A 20644-nucleotide genomic window follows, 5' to 3' on the forward strand; every position below is an offset into this window, starting at 1 on the left:
GGAGGAAATTGTTCTTTTAATAGATCATTACTATCATTATATTAATATTATTATCCAGGTCAAAAAAACCCAACAAATTGGGAGTCTAGGAGAAGAGAGTATGGAGGAAATTGTGCTTTTAATAGATTATTATTATCATTATATTAATATTATTATTAATAATAATATAATTATAATAAAATAATTTATTAAAATAATATAGTTTAATAATAATATCTATTAAAAGGACAGATGATGATGGTAGTGATGACAATTCACTTCCATCTCTGGATTAAGAAGCGAAGCGGGTGTTGCTATTCTCAGAGGATGGGGGGGGGAATATAATAACACAGAGACACAGGACTGCAAAGCCTCCTCTCTCCCCTCCCTCCCTTTCCCAAGTGCATCATCCATTTGCACAAACCTGTTGATGTCGGAAAGAGGGGAGCGAGGAGAGCTGGGGAGAGGGAGAGCAACCTGGACCCGACTCTCCTCCAAAAGCCACTCGGTGCAAAAGGAGGGAGGAAGGGAGGGAGCCAAAAAGGGTGGGGAGAGGCAGGCAGGGAGGGGAGGGGGAGGGCAGCGACCACGCCTGGTTGGGCTTTTAGGAGAGACTCCAGCCCTTGTGGGGGTGCTTATGGGTTTTATGGGTCTTATAGGTTATACCCTAACCCCACAGCCAGGCCTCCATCGCCCCCTTTATTTCCCCTTCCTTCCTTCCTGCCTTCCTTCCTCCTCTCCATCCTCCCTCCCTATCCAAGCCAGCGCCCATCCAGGTTCAGATTCAAGGCTTCTTTAAGTGTGAGTGTCTGTCAATGAGATTCCATCATCCCCTCCCTTGTAAGGGGACCACTTCATCCTGTGAGGAGGAGGCAGGTAATCTAATAATAATAATAATAATAATAATAATAATAATAATAATAATAATAATAATAATAATAATAATAATATAACCCTAACAACAGGAAAAACTCAGCCGCTATCAAGACCTCAAGATTGAACTTCAAAGACTCTGGCAGAAACCAGTGCAGGTGGGCCCGGTGGTGATGGGCACACTGGGTGCCATGTCAAAAGATCTCAGCCGGCATTTGGAAACAATAGACATTGACAAAATTATAATATGCCAACTGCAAAAGGCCACCCTACTGGGATCTGCGAGCATCATCTGAAAATACATCACACAGTCCTAGACACTTGGAAAGTGTTCGACTTGTGATTTTGTGATACGAAACCCAGCATATCTATCTTGTTTGATGTGTCATAATAAAATAATAATGTTAATAATACATCACACAGTCCTAGACACTTGGGAAGTGTCCGACTTGTGATTTTGTGATACGAAATCCAGCATATCTCTCTTGTTTGCTGTGTCATACAATAATAAAATTTTAATAATAATAATAATAATAATGGGTTGTTGTGAGTTTTTCGGGCTCTATGGCCATGTTCTAGAAGCATTCTCTCCTGATGTTTCACCCACATCTATGGCAGGCATCCTCAGAGGTTGTGAGATATATTGGAAACTAGGGAAGTGAGGTTTATATATCTGTGGAATAATGACCAGGGTGGGAGAAAGAACTCTTGTGTGTTAGAGGCAAGTGTGAATGTTGCAATTAATCACCTCGAATGGCCTAGCAGCTTCAAAGCTTAGCTGCTTCCTGCCTGGGGGGATCCTGTGTTGGGAGGTGTTAGCTGGACCTGATTGTTTCTTGTCAGGAATTTCCCTGTTTTCTGAATGTTGTTCTTTATTTGGTGTCCTGATTTTAGAGTTTTTCAATACTGGTAGCCAGATTTTGTTCATTTTCATGGTTTCCCCCTTTCTGTTGAAATTGAATTTCAATGGCCTCTCTGTGTAGTCTGACAGGGTGATTGTAAGAGTGGTCCATCATTTCTGTATTCTCCAATAATATGCTGTGTCCAGGTTGGTTCATCAAGTGCTCTGCTATGGCTGACTTCTCTGGTTGAGTTAGTCTACAGTGCCATGAAAATGAACAAAAGGCCAGGGGGTTCCAGACATGAAACAATCAGGGCCAGTTCACACCTCCCAACAAAGGATTTCCCCCCAGGCAGGAAGCAGCCAGGCCTTGAAGCTGCAAGGCCATTCACATGCAAGGCTAATCAAGGTGATTAATTTAATTAATTAATTAAATATAACTGCTTATGTTTTTATTCTTTTATATTGTTGTGTATTGGCATCAAATTCTGCCAGTTTTGTAAACCGCCCTGAGTCCCTTCAGATGAGAAAGGCAGGATAGAAATGATAGAAATAAATAATTACAACATTCACATTTGCTTCTAACAGATAAGAGTTCTTTCTCCCACCCTGGACATTATTCCAGGGATTTATAAACCTCCCTTGATTAGTTTCCAAAAGACCTCACAACCTTTGAGGATGCCTGTCATAGTGTGGGTGAAACGTCAGGCGAGAATGCTTCTGGAACATGGTCAGACAGCCCGGAAACTCACAGCAATAATAATAATAATAATAATAATAATAATAATAATAATAATTGTGCAGAATACATCACACAGTCCTAGACACTTGGGAAGGGTCTGACTTGTGATTTTGTGATACGAAATCCAGCATATCTATCTTGTTTGCTGTGTCACACAATGTCGGTGTGTCAATAATAATAATAATAATAATAATAATAGGAGAATGGGAGTGGGCTTGAAGGGGCGAGGTCTGCCTGGCAGTTGTTGTTGTTCTCTTGCCGCTCTTTGGCACTGCCTGGGCCAGTAGTCTGCATGCCAATGGCAATGAGACAAAACAGCAGAAGGAGGGCATTGGGATTGCTGAGGGTCTCTCTCCCCTGCAGAAGGCTTCCTTCCCAGCCTCCTTGCTCAAGGAGAGAGTGACAGCTCCCTCCAGGAGGGTGACCATCCCCCGAGGCGCCAAGGCAGGGCCACTCCACCCCCCCCCCCCGGCCCCAGCCTTTCCCCCTCCGCGGTTCTGCCCCGAAGCGCCCCTCCTTTCCTCGGCTTTGCCCCCGGAATACGCGGCTTACTTACCTCTCGTGGCGGCGAAGGCTCTGCCTATCCGCGGGGCCCCTCAGGAGCCGGCCAAGGGACGGGTGGCCCGGCAAAGAGAGAGACCGAGAGAGAGGAGGAGGAGGAGGAAAAGGACAGCGGCGGCAAGCAGCGAGGGATGGCAATGCGGAGGGAGGGGGACGAAGCGGAGCAGAGGGAGGGAGGGGAGCTGGATGGATGGATGGATGGGAAAAGGGAGGGACTCCAGGAATCCGCAGCCCCGCAGCACTAGCAAGCAGCCTGCCTGCCTGCCCGGCCTGCCTGCCTGCCCCCCTCCGATGCCCGCCAGCACAGCAACAGCTGCACTGGTTGGAGCCACGAAATGGATTTTTTTTTTCTGAGAGAGAGAGAGAGAGAAAAGGAAAGAGGCGGGGAGTGCAAGGGAAGAGCACGGCGCGCGCTCACGAAGAAAGCAAGCGGGGGCGCGCACGTCGTTCGCTCAGAAAAGGCGCACAGATACCCGCGGGCGCGCGCACACACTGGGCTCCTGAAGGGAAGGGATGGGAAGGAACAGGAGGGAAAACTCTGAAGGTAAAGCAGGAATGGACCAACTTGGGACCTCAACTCCCACAATTCCTAACAGCCCCAGGCCCCTTCCTTTCCCCCCTCAGCCGCTTAAGCTGTATAGGAAACATAATGTGAATTAGAACCAGATATCCTGAGAAGTGAGGTTGAATGGGCCTTAAGAAGCATTGTTCATAACATGGCAGCAGGAGACAAGGAGATCCCAGCTGAACTGTTTAAAAACTTGAAAGAGGATGCTGTCAAGGTGATGCCAGCAAATACAGAAAACACAAGAATGGCCATCAGATTGGAAAAAATCAATTTATAACCCCAAGAGAGACCAAAAGGGCCACTCAGTCCAATCCCATTCGGCCATACAACGAAAGCAGGGCCACCCAGGCTCTGCTTCAAAACCTCCAGAGGAGGAGACTCAATCACACTCCCAGGCAGCATATTCCACTCCCAAATAGCTCTTATGATCAGAAAGTTCTTTCTAATATTTGGGTGGAATCTCTTCTCTGCAAGTTGAATCCATTGCTCTGCATCCTACCCTCCAGAGCAGCAGAAAACAAGGCTGACTCCCTCCCTCAATGTGACATCCCTTCAAACATTTAGACATGGCTATCATGTCCCCTATCAGCCTTCTCTTCTGCAGGCTAAACATACCCAGCTCCCTGTTTCACTCTCATGAGGCTTGGCTTTCAGACCTTTCATTCTTTCGATCACCCTTCTCTAGACATGTGCCCGACTCTAGAGTGTGCTTTTTGACAAGGTTGTCAGCCTTGTCTGCCAAAGAAACTCACCAAACTCACCAAAGCTCACCAAAGGTGCCTCACCAAACTTACTTACTTACTTAGGCGATCCCTTGTTGTCTGAGTATGATGGGCTTCCAAGTGTAGTGTCTTGATGGTGAATACATAGGTGACTGTAGACCCGCATGTTCTTCCACAGTGAGGACATTGGTTTCCAGGTGGAAGGTGGTCCCGGTCAGGATTGGCTTGATGCGCCTTCCTCTTGGCACGTTTCTCCCTTTTGTTCTCAATTCGTGCCTCTTAAAATTCCATGGCACTGCTGGTCACATCTGACCTCCAGTTAGAGTACCCGAAGACCAGGGCTTCCCAGTTCTCGGTGTCTATGCCACAGTTTTTAAGGTTAACTTTAACCCCCATCTTTAAATATCTTTTCCTGACCACCCACATTTTGTTTTCCATTCTTGAGTTGGAAGTATAGTAACTGCTTTGGGAGATGGTGATCGGGCATTTGGACAACGTGGCCAGTCCAGTGCAGTTGATGGCGTAGGAGCATCGCTTCAACGTTGGTGGTCTATGCTTCTTCTAGCATGCCGACATTTGTCCGCCTGTCTTCCCAAGAGATTGGCAGGATTTTTCGGAGGCAACGCTGATGGAATCATTCCAGGAGTTGAGTGTGACGTCTGTAGACAGTCCATGTTTCGCAGGCATATAACAGGATTGGTAGGATAATAGCTTTATAAGCAAGCACCTTGGTATCTCTATGGATGTCCCGATCCTCAAATACTCTCTGCTTCATTTGGAAAAATGCTGCACTCACAGAGCTCAGGAGGTGTTGTATTTCAGTGTCAATGCTGACTTTTGTGAAGCAGCCTGGTGTATCACCAAACTACAACTTTCATGATTCCACAGTATTTTGCCATGACACAAAAAGTGGTGTGAAATGACATTAATTCTACATTGTAAATGGACCCCAAATCTCAAGGATGTTGAACAAAATGGTTTTCTATGGGCCCAATATGTTTCTGCTGTAATACTGAATGGCTTTCTTCGTAGAAATGTCACTTCTTAGCCACCTGCAGGAATTCTAAGAAGAGGTGTTTTTTTCCCATTTATTCTTTATTTAGACAGATTAAAACAAAACCTACATGCAAGTGTACAAAACAAAAAGCAAAACAACATCAGATTAAAAATACTTTTTCTAGAATAACAAAAACCCAATAACTACAAACTACAAACAATCTATGTTATCTAATCTAGGGCTTTACATTCCCTGAGCTTTTTCCCAGGCATTCCTCTGAGGAAGGTCATTCAGTATTATAGGTCGAAACATATTGGGCTATTTGGAAAATAAACCATCTTCTTCACCCTGAAACTTGACTCTTCTTTACATCGGGTTGTTGTATGTTTTCCGGGCTGTATGGCCATATTCCAGCCATACATCCCAGAAAGCATACAACAACTCTGTGATCCCGGCCATGAAAGCCTTCAACCACTTCTCTACATCCTTTCTGTTGGATGCTACCAGTGCTCATTGCTTCTTGCAGTGTGGGTCATACAATTCCTATAAAATCATAAACTGCTCTATATCCAAAAAATGTCATCCATTGTGTGCAGGTTCCCTCACCCACTTGCTTTGATGTTTTAGTTTTGTAATATATTACCACGGGGAGTAAAAGATAAATTGAAAGAAATAAGTTAAAGTCTTTTAACAGTTCAAAACACAAAAATCCATTCAAAAGCAATAAAAGAAATTGCACTGGAACATCACTAAATCAAAACTGAGCATCATCTGAATTCATAAAAATATTGAAATTGTGAAAGAGTTGTGTGTGATTCAATGTTTCTATTGTGCTTTTTGAAGTCAGCACCCCAAAATACATTAAAATACAATGAAATAGGTTTTATTGTAGGACTATGCGTGATTGTTCCTGTTATTTTGCAGGTAAATAGGTTTTACCAATGTTTGTTTTACCATCAATGATTTGACTTCTCTCCAGCAAAGTATTGGATAAAGTGACATGTGTCAAGCAGTATCGTTTTTCAAATTTCTTCCTCTGTCCATGGCAATTACTTTCAGATATTTTGTCAGTTCTTTTGGAACTGCTCTCGGAGCACCTGTCAGTACTAGAACGGCAGTTATTTACTTTCATGGCCGGAATCACTGGGTTGCTGTGAGTTTTCCAGGCTGTTTGCCCATATTCCAGAAGCATTCTCTCCTTTTGCCCACATCTATGGTAGGTAACTTTTCTATGAAATACCCATGTTTGGGCTAGGAGGAAATGCTGGATTTGGCACTTTGTCCAGAGCTGAATAAATGTATTTCTGTCCCGCCTTCAACTCCTACTGTGTGTCTTTCATTTAGCTGATTGGGAGCTGCTGTACTCAAGATTTGGAACAACAACAACAACAACAATAATAATAAATGCAAATATTCCAAGCATTTCATGTAAGGAACACTCAATCTGCAATAATAATAACCAGATGATCATGAGGTGTGGCACTATCGGGACAGCAGAATCAAAAGCAAAACCAAAGCTTTCTCTTTGGAACTTTATCGTTGGTTGACTTTGAAGCTGTCAGTTGTCTGGTGTGTCAGGAATGGAAACTGGGCATGACTGGGAGATAATAGGCACTTGAGAGGTTTCTCCCTGAGGACACAGTTCCCAAATATGGGATAATGGGATTCCCAGGCACCCTGATGGGTCCTGGAATTCAGGCACAATGGATGCTTAGGTGACCTGATCTTTAAGGCCCTACATGGTCTGGTCCAGGTTACCTACAGGATTGCTTTCTCCCATACAATCTGTCTCTTAGGACATTGAGATCCTTAATGGGACACTTACTTCAACACACCAGAAGCTGACTGGTGACTGTCACCCTGAGGACCTTTTCATCACCTACCCCAAGACTGTGGAATGACCTCCCAGAAGATCTCTGACAGCTAAATCAGCTGTCAGAATTGAAAACACCATTGTAGCTCAGCAGCAATCGCAACAACCAGGGGCTGATGGGTTCCCTGATGACTTAGAGTCAGACTGGATTGTGGGCTTTCCTGGGATTCCTTCTGAGGCAGGCCAAGAAAATGAATCTGTGTCAGATAGAGATGCAGGCAAAGATGCAGAGCCTGAGAATGTAATTGCTTCTGAACCTCAGGCCCAGGCACAGGACTTGGAATCATCCTCTCTACATAAGAAGTCTAGCTAAGACAAATTGATGAGAAACTCTCATGGGAAAGCACCTGGTGATCCTGACCTCAACAAGGAGGCACATTTGCAGATTAGAGCAGATAGCCAGCTTCGTAAATCAACACGACTTTGTGGGAAGCAGAAATTTCAGGGAAGATGTAATGCTTTCATGTCTGTTTATGGACACTCTGATTTAAGTTCGGGCATTGTGACTTTCAAGTACATTAAGGCCTGGGATCTCTAGTTCCTGTTTCAAATCTTGGTTTTGGGATTCAAACATTCTGGAAGTTTTTCATGTTCTTGTTTTGTATTCTTGTTCAAGTTTTGCTTATGGGTTTAAGCTTCCTTTGCATTTTGGAACTATCTTTGGACTGTCTTGCTTTTGGATTTACCAGAGACAATTGATTGCTGACTCTTTGGATTTTACACCTTATTTCCTTATCCCTACTTATTGCTATACATCTTTTGTGTGATTTTGCCATAAACTGTTTGCCTTTACTCTGGATTCTTGTGTGCTCATAGGTGGCTTCAGGCCTGGGGTGTGACAAGCACAACTAAAGACCTGTCTCTTCTGGCAGGCCTACCCAGTCATTTTTAACTTCTGAATTTTAACCTGCATTTTACTGATTTGGTCTTGTGTGTATGCTGTTATATGTATTTTAATAGTGTTGTGTTTCATCTCTGTTTTAACCCTGTTGTACCCCGCCTCAAGCAGCAAGAAGTATAGAGGGGTAATAAATTATTATTATTATTATTATTATTATTATTATTATTATTATTCTGATACAAAAACACAGTATGACACAGCAAATGAGATATATATGCTGGATTTCATATCCCAAAATCACAAGTCAAACACTTCCCAAGCATTTAGGACTGTGTGATGTATTTTTGAACCATGTACGCAGATCCAAGTAAAGTTGCCCTTTGACAGTTGACAGATCGTGATTTTGTCAATGTTATTGTTTTCAAATGCTGGCTGAGATCTTTTGGCATGGCACCCACCATGTCGATTACCACTGGGACCACCTGTGCTAGTTGATGCCAAAGCCTTTGCAGTTCAATCTTGAAGTCCTGATAATGGCTGAATTTTTCCTGTTGTTTTTCATCAATTCGACTGTCACCTGGTATGGCAACATCAATAACCCAAACTTTTTTCTTTTCCACAACCGTGAGGTCTGGTGTATTGTGTCCCAAAACTTTGTCAGTCTGGATTTGGAAGTCCCACGGTATTTTTGCGTGTTCATTTTCCATTATCTTTGCAGGTTTGTGATCCCACCAGTTCTTTACTACTGGCAGATGGTACTTGTGACATAAGTTCTAATTAATCATTTGGGCCACATAGTTGTGCCTCTGTTTGTAGTCTATTTGTGCGGTTTTCTTACAGCAGCTGAGGATATGATCAATGGTTTCATCAGCTTCCTTGCACAGTCTGCATTTTGGGTCATCAGCTGATTTTTCGATCCTGGCCTTAATTGCATTTGTCCTGATTGCTTGCTCCTGGGCTAAAAGAATCGGGCCTTCTGTTCCTTTAGTGAACCACCTTGTCATGGTGGTGGTGGTGGTGGTGGGGCTTAACTGCACCAAGGAGCTCCAACAAGTCAAAGAGGTCTCAGTTGAGGAGTGGAACTAAGGGCACATAAAGCATTAGCACTATGGAGAAACAAACCAAAACAAAAGCTATACTGCCTTGGTCGTTGGCCAGGATAAAAAGGACCGTGGTGGATGCTGCAGATTCTGGACATCCATCGACAAGTGGGCTACAGAATCAAAATACAAATGAACAGTCTCAGAAGTGACAGAAATATATCATGCCATAAAATCACATTATTATTATTATTATTATTATTATTATTATTATTATTATTATTCAGCCTTTTAAACAATTGTGTGCATGAAACAAAGTTTGTTTGCATTAATTCATCAGAAAGCAAAGATCTGACTATCCCTGCCAAACAGTTTATTGCAAAATCTGAAAGATGTCAGATTATGGCTGTTCAATCTGTATTGCTATGACAGTAGTATTAAATCAGAAAAATGCATAGCCCTCTTCTCCTTTTCAGCTAACAAATAAAAAGAAACAGAATAGAGACCCAGGTACAAAGAAGTAACTGGAGTAGTTTATATAGTACATACAACTATCTTACAGCATCTTTGAGACTGAAAGTAAGAAGTGTGTATCATAAACCATGTTTTATCCAATGTGGTTTATCAAATGCAGCTGGTCGATGGGGGTAGCAATACAGATTAATAATATAATCAAGGTACAAAAAGGTTCAAAAATATTATTAAAACTCAACAAAATCTTACGTGGGTGTTCAAATCCTATCAATGTGGGTTCAGATGGAAAACACACACCAGCTTTTCTCTACAGCACAGCCAGAGTTCTTGTCTTTTCTTAAAAGAGGAATATCTGTTTTACAAGAAACAGATTTAAATATTTTGCTGAAGATATAAAGAACCTCGAGTGGCACAAGCATGAAAACTGTCCACGCTTAAAATAGAATGGATGTTGGAATTTGCCTGTTTCCAAAACTTCTCTGCAGCTTCTCTCCTGTAATTGCCCACCTCAACCCATCCACATCCCTCCATCTCCTACGCTCCATCCTGTTGTCCTGGCAACCAACCACATTCTCCCATTTTTCCACCCACTCCCACCTGCTTACTCTAAAATAAGGTTTACTATGCATCATTACTTAAGAGGGGGGGGGGGGGAAGCAATAAAATGCAGAAAGATTTTGTTCAAATATAGGAAAAATACAACATCTCTTGGTAACCACAGTTCAGTAAAATTACAAACAACCTTCCAGTCCTTCCTTCCTAAAATGGTATTGCGGGACAAAGGAAATGGTTTCTAAACCCTTGGAGAGGTTTTCAAACCCTCTCCAAGGGCAGCCCCATATTGTCTGATAATGCTAGGAAAGGTGGAAAGCAGTAGGAAAAAGAAAGCCCACACTGCAGGAAGCCATAGCCTATATGAGCAGAGTACATAATAAAGCAATAACTTGATATTTGTCATTGAAAGGGTTGGCATTGGTCAAAGTCATGTTGACAGTGGGAAGATAATAAGACTTTTGAGGGGTGACTATCTGTGGTTAAAGCATCTTTGAGTGGGTAAAAGTGTGATATAGTTGGCCCTCCCTGTCCACAGATTCTGTATCCATGGTTTTAGCCATCCATGGCTTGAGTAAAAGGATTATCAGTGGTTAGCATGTGGAGGATTTTGAAGAAACAAATAGAAGCTTTGCCACAGTTTCTGAATCAAGATAATAAAGTGTCACTCTGGCTTGTGTATCAAGTAACAGTATCTTTACTTCAGTTCAAAGGATCAAACAGGGCAACAATACATATACAGTAGAGTCTCACCTACCCAACACTCACTTATCCAACGTTCTGGATTATCCAACGCATTTTTGTAGTCCAAGTTTTCAATACATTGTGATATTTCAGTGCTAAATTCGTAAATATAGTAATTACTACATAGCATTACTGCGTATTGAACTACTTTTTCTGTCAAATTTATTGTATAACATGATGTTTTGGTGCTTGATTTGTAAAATCACAACCTAATTTGATGTTTAATAGGCTTTTCCTTAATCCCTCCTTATTATCCAACATATCTGCTTATCCAACATTCTGCTGGCTCATTTATGTTGGATAAGTGAGACTCTACTGTATATAGCAGTCTTTCTGAATTCACACAGAGAACATAGAGAATAAACAGTTCCTTTAAACAGTCTTTAAATACAGTAGAGTCTCACTTATCCAACACTCACTTATCCAACGTTCTGGATTATGCAACGCATTTTTGTAGTCAATGTTTTCAATACATCGTGATATTTTGGTGCTAAATTCGTAAATATAGTAATTACTAAATAGCATTACTGCGTATTGAACTACTTTTTCTGTCAAATTTGTTGTATAACATGATGTTTTGGTGCTTAATTTGTAAAATCACAACCTAATTTGATGTTTAATAGGCTTTTCCTTAATCCCTCCTTATTATCCAACATATTTGCTTATCCAACATTCTGCTGGCCCATTTATGTTGGATAAGTGAGACTCTACTGTATATAGCAGTCTTTCTGAATTCACGCAGAGAACATAGAGAATAAACAGTCCCTTTAAACAGTCTTTAAATACAATAGAGTCTCACTTATCCAACGTTCTGGATTATCCAACACATTTTTGAAGTCAATGTTTTCAAAACATCGTGATATTTTGGTGCTAAATTCGTAAATACAGTAATTACTACATAGCATTACTGCGCATTGAACTACTTTTTCTGTCAAATTTGTTGTATAACATGATGTTTTGGTGCTTCATTTATAAAATCATAACCTAATTTGATGTTTAATAGGCTTTTCCTTAATCTCTCCTTATTATCCAACATATTCACTTATCCAACGTTCTGCCGGCCCGTTTATGTTGGATAAGTGAGACTCTACTGTATACCTCATTTGCCTCATAAATAATCAGGCTTCAAAGAGCATGGCAGCCATTTCCTTCCTGACTATTTTCAGTCAGCGCTCTCCTTCCTCTCCGAGGTGAAAATGGCAGTTAAACCATTTGTCTTAGCACCAAGCTAGATACAGCAACCAATCGGAATTCTGGCTCCTGACTGGCTCAGCCAATCAGCTGTCAACACATGCCCTTTCCAGTCAACTCACCACATCACGGTGCCTCTTTTACAAATCCTCACAGAGGGGAGCCATGTTTGCTATGATGACAGCATGACAGCAATGCATATCAATTAATGCATTGGTGCAAGTGGCCTCGTTGAAGATAATTATCTCTTTGAAAATGTAATTCTCCAGTCATCATCTGCCTCATCTTGGATTCTTGTTCCAGCATGCAGATAGGTTCATTCAGACTGGAACCATATCAAGGTGACAGGGAGTTACTCTGCTGTCCAGATACATCTCCAAACTAAAGTGTGGGAGAGTGCTTTGTAGCAAAAAAATATAGCCTTAGTTCTACCTTATGTTGGAACTCCGAACATGATGTGAGACTACAGAGTCATGTTTGGAGTCTCAATATAAGGTATAGGTTTGTACCATGAAATAATGGTGTCCTAACATCAGTGAAATGAAATGAATTGGGTATCTTCAGTGTCCACTGAGCAGAGCAGATGATTCACAACAAGTGCTGGTTTTAGTCCATCTCAGAGTGGATTCACAACATATGAACTGACTCTGTGGATCATTAGGCAACAGTGAGTTGTAGTTTTGGCATGACTCCAACTGAGAAAATTGTCATAAGCCATCTGCTCTAACATGCTACCTGCTATCTAGCAGTTAACAATGCCAGGGTTATATGAAGTTGAGACAGGTGTTGAAGGACACAATGCAAATATAAACACGGAGTTATGTGAAATAGCTTAGTTATTATATACTGGAAGAGTGGAGTAGCATGTTTAACGTCTGCATTACCAAACTCCAGCAGGTTCACTCCCTTCCTGACATAACTCCTTCTATTATGTTGAGGTGGTGCAATCGGTTAAACCCTTGTGCTGCTGAACTGCTGACATGAAGATTGGCTGAACTACTGACATGATGGTTGGCAGTTCGAATCCTTGAGAAAGGGTGAGCTCTCGTCTCTCGGCCCTAATTCCTGCCAACCAACCCTGTTTCCCCGAAAATAAGACATCCCCAAAAAATAAGACCTAATAGAGGTTTTGCTGAATTGCTAAATATAAGGCCTCCCCTGAAAGTAAGACCTAGCAAAGCTTTTGTTTGGAAGCATGCCCGGCGCTCGCCAAACAAAATGCCATAGCATGCAGGATTGGTAAATGTACATACCAGTTGTGTATGGAAATAATTGTAGTAACAAGAAATTCTTGACAGGAGTCACAGTTTGTCTGGTTTAGTTATGTTGGCTTGTGATGACAACTATTGTACAGTATAGAATAAATGTTCATTTATTTGTTCAACAATAAATGTGCATTCTTCTTCATGGAAAAATAAGACATCTCCTGAAAATAAGACCTAGCACATCTTTGGGAGTAAAAAATAATATAAGACACTGTCTTATTTTTGGGGAAACACAGTAGCAGTTCGAAACTATACAAATGTCAGTAGATAAATCAGTACTGCTTTGGCAGGAAAAGGCAGAGGCGCCCCAAACAATCTTGCTGGTCACATAACCAGGAGGTGTCAATGCAGGCTCCTCAGCTTAAAAATGGAGAAAATGAAGAAAAGTACCTCCCAGAGCCAGAGATGAGCACTGCCTCCGAAAGCTGGAAATGAAAGGAGAATCCTTGCCCTTGTTTGTGTTTGTGCGCCTCATGTGATTGTAAAGACATTGAATGTTTGCCTATGTAAGTTAATGCTGTAATCCTCTCTGACTCCTCTAAGGGAGAAGGGTGGGATATAAAGAAAATTGTCGGTTGTAGTCTCATTTTCCTTCATGGCATTATTGTTCTCCCAGTCAGAACTTTAAAACCTTACTTTTGGTGACTATAGCACCCACATTCCACTAGTAATATTTCCAACTCTTACGAGTACAACACGTTTCTTCTGGGTAGGATAATATATGGCCACCCAAATGTTGATGGACTGCAATTCCTGTCTACTGTAATTAACAATGCACAGGTATGCATGCTAAATCTGGAAACAACTGGTGGTGCAGTAGTCATAATGCCTGTCCTGTGTAGCTGCTTTATCAAATTAATAATAAATTGCAATTGTTACTTTAGAAGCCATTTTCTACTTTCTTAGTGGATTGCTTGTGAGCTGATGGTGATGGGTAAGTTGTTGACTAGATTTGCATCTCACCTGTTAGGGACTTTTATGACTCACCTGCATTACCAAGTGACATTTTCCTCCTACAAGACTTTTTTCTCCATCAGGGAACTGTTTACAGATGTTTCTTCTCTGCGGATTTCAGGGCATATGCTTGAGAGACTTGTTCCCTTTGTTCAGGCCCCCTTTTCCTCCTGCAAGAGCTGTAACATGCTGTGTGTCATCAAGTCATCAAGACAAGGACCAGATGTTGCATTTTCAGAATTGTTTTCTTAATGTGTCTTTATCAAGCAGAAAATGTGCAGACGCAATTGTTTAGCACCTACTTGGTATGTATTCATTCTCAAGTTCAGTCTCTTCCTAAAAAAAAAAAAAATCAAAGCCCTGAAAGAAATGTCTTTTTAGACTGAAACCTTAGAGCATCCCTTCTGAAAATGGACAGAACCATACTTGATAGATCAGTTATCTACATGGCTTAATATAAGGCAACTTCACATATTCAGATATCTGCCAGATTGTGTATCTGTTGATCACTCAGTTGATCAATCAATCTATGAGTCTATCTAGCTATCATCTATCTTTTCTCACGACATAGGATTCAAGGAAGTACAACTTTTAAAAACAAAATGCAGATATATCTTAGTAAATGAAGTAGATGTGTTCCTGGGGATTTTGGAGTTGGTTGCTGTGTACTTTGTATGTTGTGAGCAGAAACGGTTTGATAAGGTAGGATTGGCTGCAGCAGAATCCCACTAATTGTCAGCAAAAGCATAATTACAAGGCTTATTTCACGAGGCAGCCTATCGCAATTACAAAAGGACACCAGCATCTTTACCATGTATTTATTACATGACATCGCTCTTCTTCCCACTGCTCTCTTGACAGAAATGAGCCTAGTAAGTGTTTTCTTTTACAATCATAACCTGTTAATGACCTCCTTTTGTAAAAGAATCACAGGAAAGCAGCAGGAAAGCAGCAACTCTGTGAGAAAAATCCAAGGCAAAGACATTGTTGTCCTGCTGTAATTGTAATTTGCCTGCCCAGTGTAATAAACAAGCACATTCATTACTACAAACATACTGTTGCTACTTAATACCAAAAATCTGTCTTCCTCTAGCCCTCCTTTGATCTTCTTCCAGTACTGATGCTGCTAAACAAATTGTAGCTACATAGTAGTCATGGGGAAAGGGGGTCTGGATGGGTATGAAAGGACTTTGTGAAAAGAAGCTTCTTTATCAGAGGCTTTGTTAACAGAGGTACTCCTGTACAACTAGTACAAAAGTTAAAATACATTTAAACCAAATTTGAATTTAAAAACACATGTTTGAAACACAAGTTAAAAACAGTTTTAAATCACATTGAAAACATACTAAAATAGGAACACAATGCAGACATATGTTAAAAGCTCCATGTTCCACAACATACAGGTTGAGTATCCCATTTTGAAAATGTTCGAGACCACAAGTGTTTTGAACTTCTGATTTTGGAATAACGATTGTCATATATATGTCATGGAGGTGTTGTGGAGATAGGATCCAAGTCTAAATTCAACATTCATTTCTGTTTCATATATACCTTCTACACATAGCCTGAAGGCAATTTTGTTTCACTATTTAACTGTGATAGTTTTATGAAGGCTGAGGGATTAAGATGAGGCTTGAGATAAAGTGGACCCTTAATATCCACTGGAATTTAGTTCTAGGACTCTCCATGACTACTAACATTCACGGATACTCATGACGTAGTACAAAAAGGTGTCCCTTGTGTAAAAGGAAATTCAAGGTTTGCTTTTTGGATAGATTTCAAGTTGTGGATGGCAGAATCTTTGAATGGAGGGCCAACTATATTCAGTATCTTTATAATTTACACTTAAATAATCTTCCTTGCCCACCAGTAAAAACTCTTATGCTAGCAGCAGCCATAACACTAAAAAATTGCATTATCCAAAGAAAATTTGGATCACAGGTTTGTTGTATGTCTTTCGGACTGTGTGGCCATGTTCCAGAAGTATTCTCTCCTGACGTTTCGCCCGAGCTGCGGTGCAGGCGGGAGAGCAAGCCAGCTGCAACCAGCTGCAATGAATCACTCTGACCAGGAGGTCATGGATTCGAGGCCCGCTCGGAGCCTGTGTTTGTCTTGTCTTTGTTCTATGTTAAAAGGCATTGAATGTTTGCCTATATGTGTAATGTGATCCGCCCTGAGTCCCCTTCGGGGTGAGAAGGGCGGAATATAAATGCTGTAAATAAATAAATAAATAACCTCCATACCTCACAACCTCTGAGGATGCCTGCCATAGATGTGGGCGAAACATCAGGAGAGAATACTTCTGGAACATGGCCACACAGCCCGAAAGACATACAACAACCCTTCTTGTTTGCTTCTGCAAAGGCGTTTAGAGCGGCTTGCATGTCTTCTTCTGAAGGCACACAAACTATGTTATCATCGGCATATTGGAGTTCTATAACATATATTGTTGTGACCTTGGTTTTGGCTTCCTGTCTGCTGAGGTTAAATAGCTTGTCTGATAGATTATTTTCATTGACAAATGTCAGCATGCTGGAAGAAGCGAAGACTACCAGCATTAAAATGATTCCCTTACACTATCAGCTTCGCTGGACTGGCCACGTTGTCTCGATCACGGTCTCCCAAGCAGTTACTATAATCCCAGCTCAAGAACAGAAAAGGGAATGTTGGTGGACAGGAAAAGAGATTTAAAGATGGGTTTAAAGCTAACCTTAAAAGCTGTGGCATAGACAATGGGAACTGTGAAACCTTGGCCCCTGAACACTCTAACTGGAGGTCATCTGTGACCAACAGTGCTGTGGAATTTGAAGAGGCTCAAATGGAGGGTGAAAGGGAGAAACATGCCAAGAGGAAGGTGCATCAAGCCAACCCTGACTGGGACTGCCTTCCACTTGGAAACAGATGTCCTCAGTGTCAAAGAACATGCGTTTCAAGAATAGGACTCCACAGACACCTACGGATCTACCGCCAAGACACTACACTTGGAAGGCCATCATACTCGGAGAATAAGGGATCACTTAAGCACCCTTGACTTATCCACACGTTAAATCAAAATTCATAATTCTGGCTCCAAAACCTACTCTAAACACACATACACACACATATGAGATCGACTTAATATGTTGAGTATATACATCATATGTATAAAGACAAGATTAATTGCACGATATCTTTCACAGCTATAGCTCAAGTATCTTTTCTGAGTGAACCACAGTGATGGCAACTGTTGCATTTCCTTCTGCAATTTTTTGAAGCAGCCACTGGTCTTGGAGCCAAATTAACAGCATGTTCATCTTGTTTATCCGGATAACACTGGGTTGTATGCGATAGCCAAGTCCAATGATTAGTTCCAAATCCATCTAGAATCCTTTGTGGTAAACACAATATGCAAGAGGAGAAGGTAAGTAAGCAACTCTTGGAGAGAAAGATGTATAAGCAACACTTCCCAGGGCATTAGCAAGTTAGTTTCCCTGGATTGCAAGGCTAACAGCTCTAAGAAGAACCTTGACTAATGGAAAGAGTACAAGAAGTCCACTGGAATATGCTTCCATGGCATTATAAACATTTCTTGGAGAATATTGAAGCACACAATGGATAGGCCATTACCCTCGAGGAAATGATACTTAACCAGGATGTGGCTTGAATAAATAATCTTTTATTTAAAAATCTGGGTGGAAACATAATGTCCCCTTAGAACAGAAAAAATAATGGAATTGGCAGCTCCATTTTCCTCATGAAATGTTAAGTGGTCCTATATGACTTGTTTTGTTAGACAGATAAATAGACAGCTTGTTACGGAAAGGGGAGAATGGACAGGGGAAAGCCAAATCATGAGTGCTGGGGTTTACGAGAATAGTTAATGCTTATGTATGTTACTTTCTTGCCTTAAAAATATATTGTTATGGGTTTGGAGATGGTCCGAGTGGCCTTTTAGGCAATACCTATAATCTAGCACTACTCATTGTTGAAAGATGCAGGATTTCTTCCAGCTCTGCAACTCGGCAAGTTTTAAGTGAGTAGAGCTGGAGGCAAACCTTTCAGAGGTCTGACAATAGCAAGCTGCTTGATGGCTAATAACATTATGATGATATGTTTCACTGAGGGATGGCACGAACCAAGGAAGTTATAGGTAATAGACAAAAATGACTCACTTTTCTTTTCATCCCTAAGGCATGTGTTGTTGGAGGGTTGGGTAACTACATTAGAAGCAGCGGTGGCCCAAACTCTCTTGTCACCAGAGGAGAACTAGTTGTGTGCCCTTGTGTTACCTTCCTAAGAATATCATTATGTCTTGTCTTCCATCTTTGAGAGAAATGGATAACATTCTGTAAAGAAAAAAAAAGCATTAACCCCACAAATCAGTAAATATTGTTCTCCACAAGTGTTTGGCTCTGAGGAGGACTTCAAAACCCAAATATATTGGGGGCATGGTCAGCTTGTTTCAGTAATAGCATGAATAGGGCCCCTTCCACACAGCTGTATAAAATCCACATTGAACTGGATTATATGGCGGTGTGGACTCAGATGATCCAGTTCAATGCAGATATTGTGGATTATCTGCCTTGATATTCAGGGTTATATGGCTGTGTTTAAGGGCCCAGAGTCTACACGGAAGGGCAAGATTTGACTCCTATCCTAGGAGAAGAATCACTACCATGGGAAGAGACTCTCAGTTCTGCCACTAGTTACTTTATAATGAGAGGCAATGAGAGACCATATATAATCCATGGGTTGCTCAATTTCTACTTCTGCTTAGAGGTCTTCCACACAGCCATATAACCCAGAATATCAAGGCAGATAATCCACAACCTAGCAGTTTGAAAACATGCAAATGTGAGTAGATCAATAGGTACCGCTCCGGCAGGAAAGTAATGGCATTCCATGCAGTCATGCTGGCCACATGACCTTGGAGGTGTCTATGGACAACGCCAGCTCTTCAGCTTAGAAATGGAGATGAGCACCAACCCCCAGAGTCGGACACGACTTGACTTAACGTCAGGGGAAACCTTTACCTTTACCTAATCCACAAAATCTGCTTTAAACTGGATCATCTGAGTCCACATTACCAGATAATCCAGTTCAGTGTGGATTTTATACAGCTGTGTGAAAGGGGCCTTAAACATCTAATAAAGAAGAGGGACTGGCTGGAGCATTAATTTTCTGCTTTCTCATTTTATGTTCTGTCTCTGTGTATGTGAATAACTGAATCTCATACAAAAGAAATGCCCCAAGTCTTTAAAGCAATATGAATCACATGCATATAGTAATATATATAACTGTTTGACCAGAGGTTCTTAGTCTGGCTCCCATTAATGGGTTTCAGGAACATGATGAATTGGATGCAAAAATAATTTCCCCGATTTGATTTGTTTTCTTTGGCTGGGGAAAAACCTTGCATGTCACTTTGTGATATTAAGGTGTTGTTCAACTCAAGAGAGTGGCATGTGACTCTGCCACTACATAGCCAACAAGGACCTCCTCACATTGATGAGCCAACAAGGACCTCCTCACATTGATGAGGTCCTCTGGATTGATTCACCAGCCTCTGTGATGAATCAGAAGGCAGCGAAGCCCTGCACCCCACCTTGTTGACTTCTGATGCTTCCCCACCACACATGGGGAAACATCATTGTGCCGTTTCTCCCATTGTTCCTAGTGGAACACAGGGAGGTTTCTGTATTGGAGGCTCAGCATCATAGGATGTTGTCACTCCAATTGAGCCATGGAGCTCCACCAGAAGTGAGGCCATGTGGGGCTCTGTGGCTCAAGTGGGGCAGAAGCATCCTAGGACTCTGAAATTTCCTCGTGTGACGAGGTCCTAATATCCTGTCACCATGTTATAGAGAAAGAGTCCATAGTTTTAATTGTTTTTAATTTGCCTTTTGTTTTGTATTGTTATATTGTGTGTTGAGGCCTTGGCCTTTGTAAGCCGCATCGAGTCCTTCAGGAGTTGCTAGCGGGGTACAAATAAAGTTTAATAATAATAATAATAATAATAATAATAATAATAATAATAATAGTTTCCATCTGAGTCTCAAAAAGTTCATAACAGAGTAAATGTTAAGATCCCTTGTACAAGCTTGATTGAAAACCCTGCTCTCTAGGTCACTCTTAAGAGGTAAATTGTGACTTGTAGTTGCATTGTATTTCAGAGTGCAGGAAAGAGAGGGCCAGTACAACATAAATGCACAACTCTCAGATACTAAGATTTAATCAGCAGATTAGTCAGTGACAGTGGTGGATGTCAATTTTAATTGGCAAAGACAGATTATAATGAGCATGGCTTTATTTCTGTAGCTATTGTGGTTGCCGACTGCTATGGTGTTACAAAATAAAATAGCAAAGTTGACCTTTTTTCTAACTAGCAGTGGTAACACTTGTCTATTAAACTGGAAATAATCTTACACTGACTTCAGTACCTTGTATA

The 20644-nt window shown here is 41.3% G+C and overlaps 2 protein-coding genes across 4 annotated transcripts in view; both read right to left on the reverse strand.

Annotated features, from left to right (window-relative positions):
• Positions 1 to 3306, reverse strand: part of sptbn1 (spectrin beta, non-erythrocytic 1) — a 250501-nt gene extending 247195 nt beyond the window's left edge. For 2 of the 3 annotated variants that reach the window (XM_003216155.4, XM_008102749.3), the window contains exon 1: positions 2992 to 3306. The gene's annotated coding sequence lies outside the window, so the exon portion shown is untranslated. Of the gene's footprint in view, positions 1 to 403; positions 536 to 2991 lie in introns of those variants that run through there. The other variant, XM_008102750.3, reaches the window with a different exon arrangement.
• The window catches only part of erlec1 (endoplasmic reticulum lectin 1), a 462586-nt gene that overhangs the window by 79679 nt on the left and 362263 nt on the right, over positions 1 to 20644 (reverse strand). The window lies entirely within an intron of this gene.

This window comes from Anolis carolinensis, chromosome 1, assembly GCF_035594765.1.
Source record: "Anolis carolinensis isolate JA03-04 chromosome 1, rAnoCar3.1.pri, whole genome shotgun sequence".
Lineage (NCBI taxonomy): Eukaryota > Metazoa > Chordata > Lepidosauria > Squamata > Dactyloidae > Anolis > Anolis carolinensis.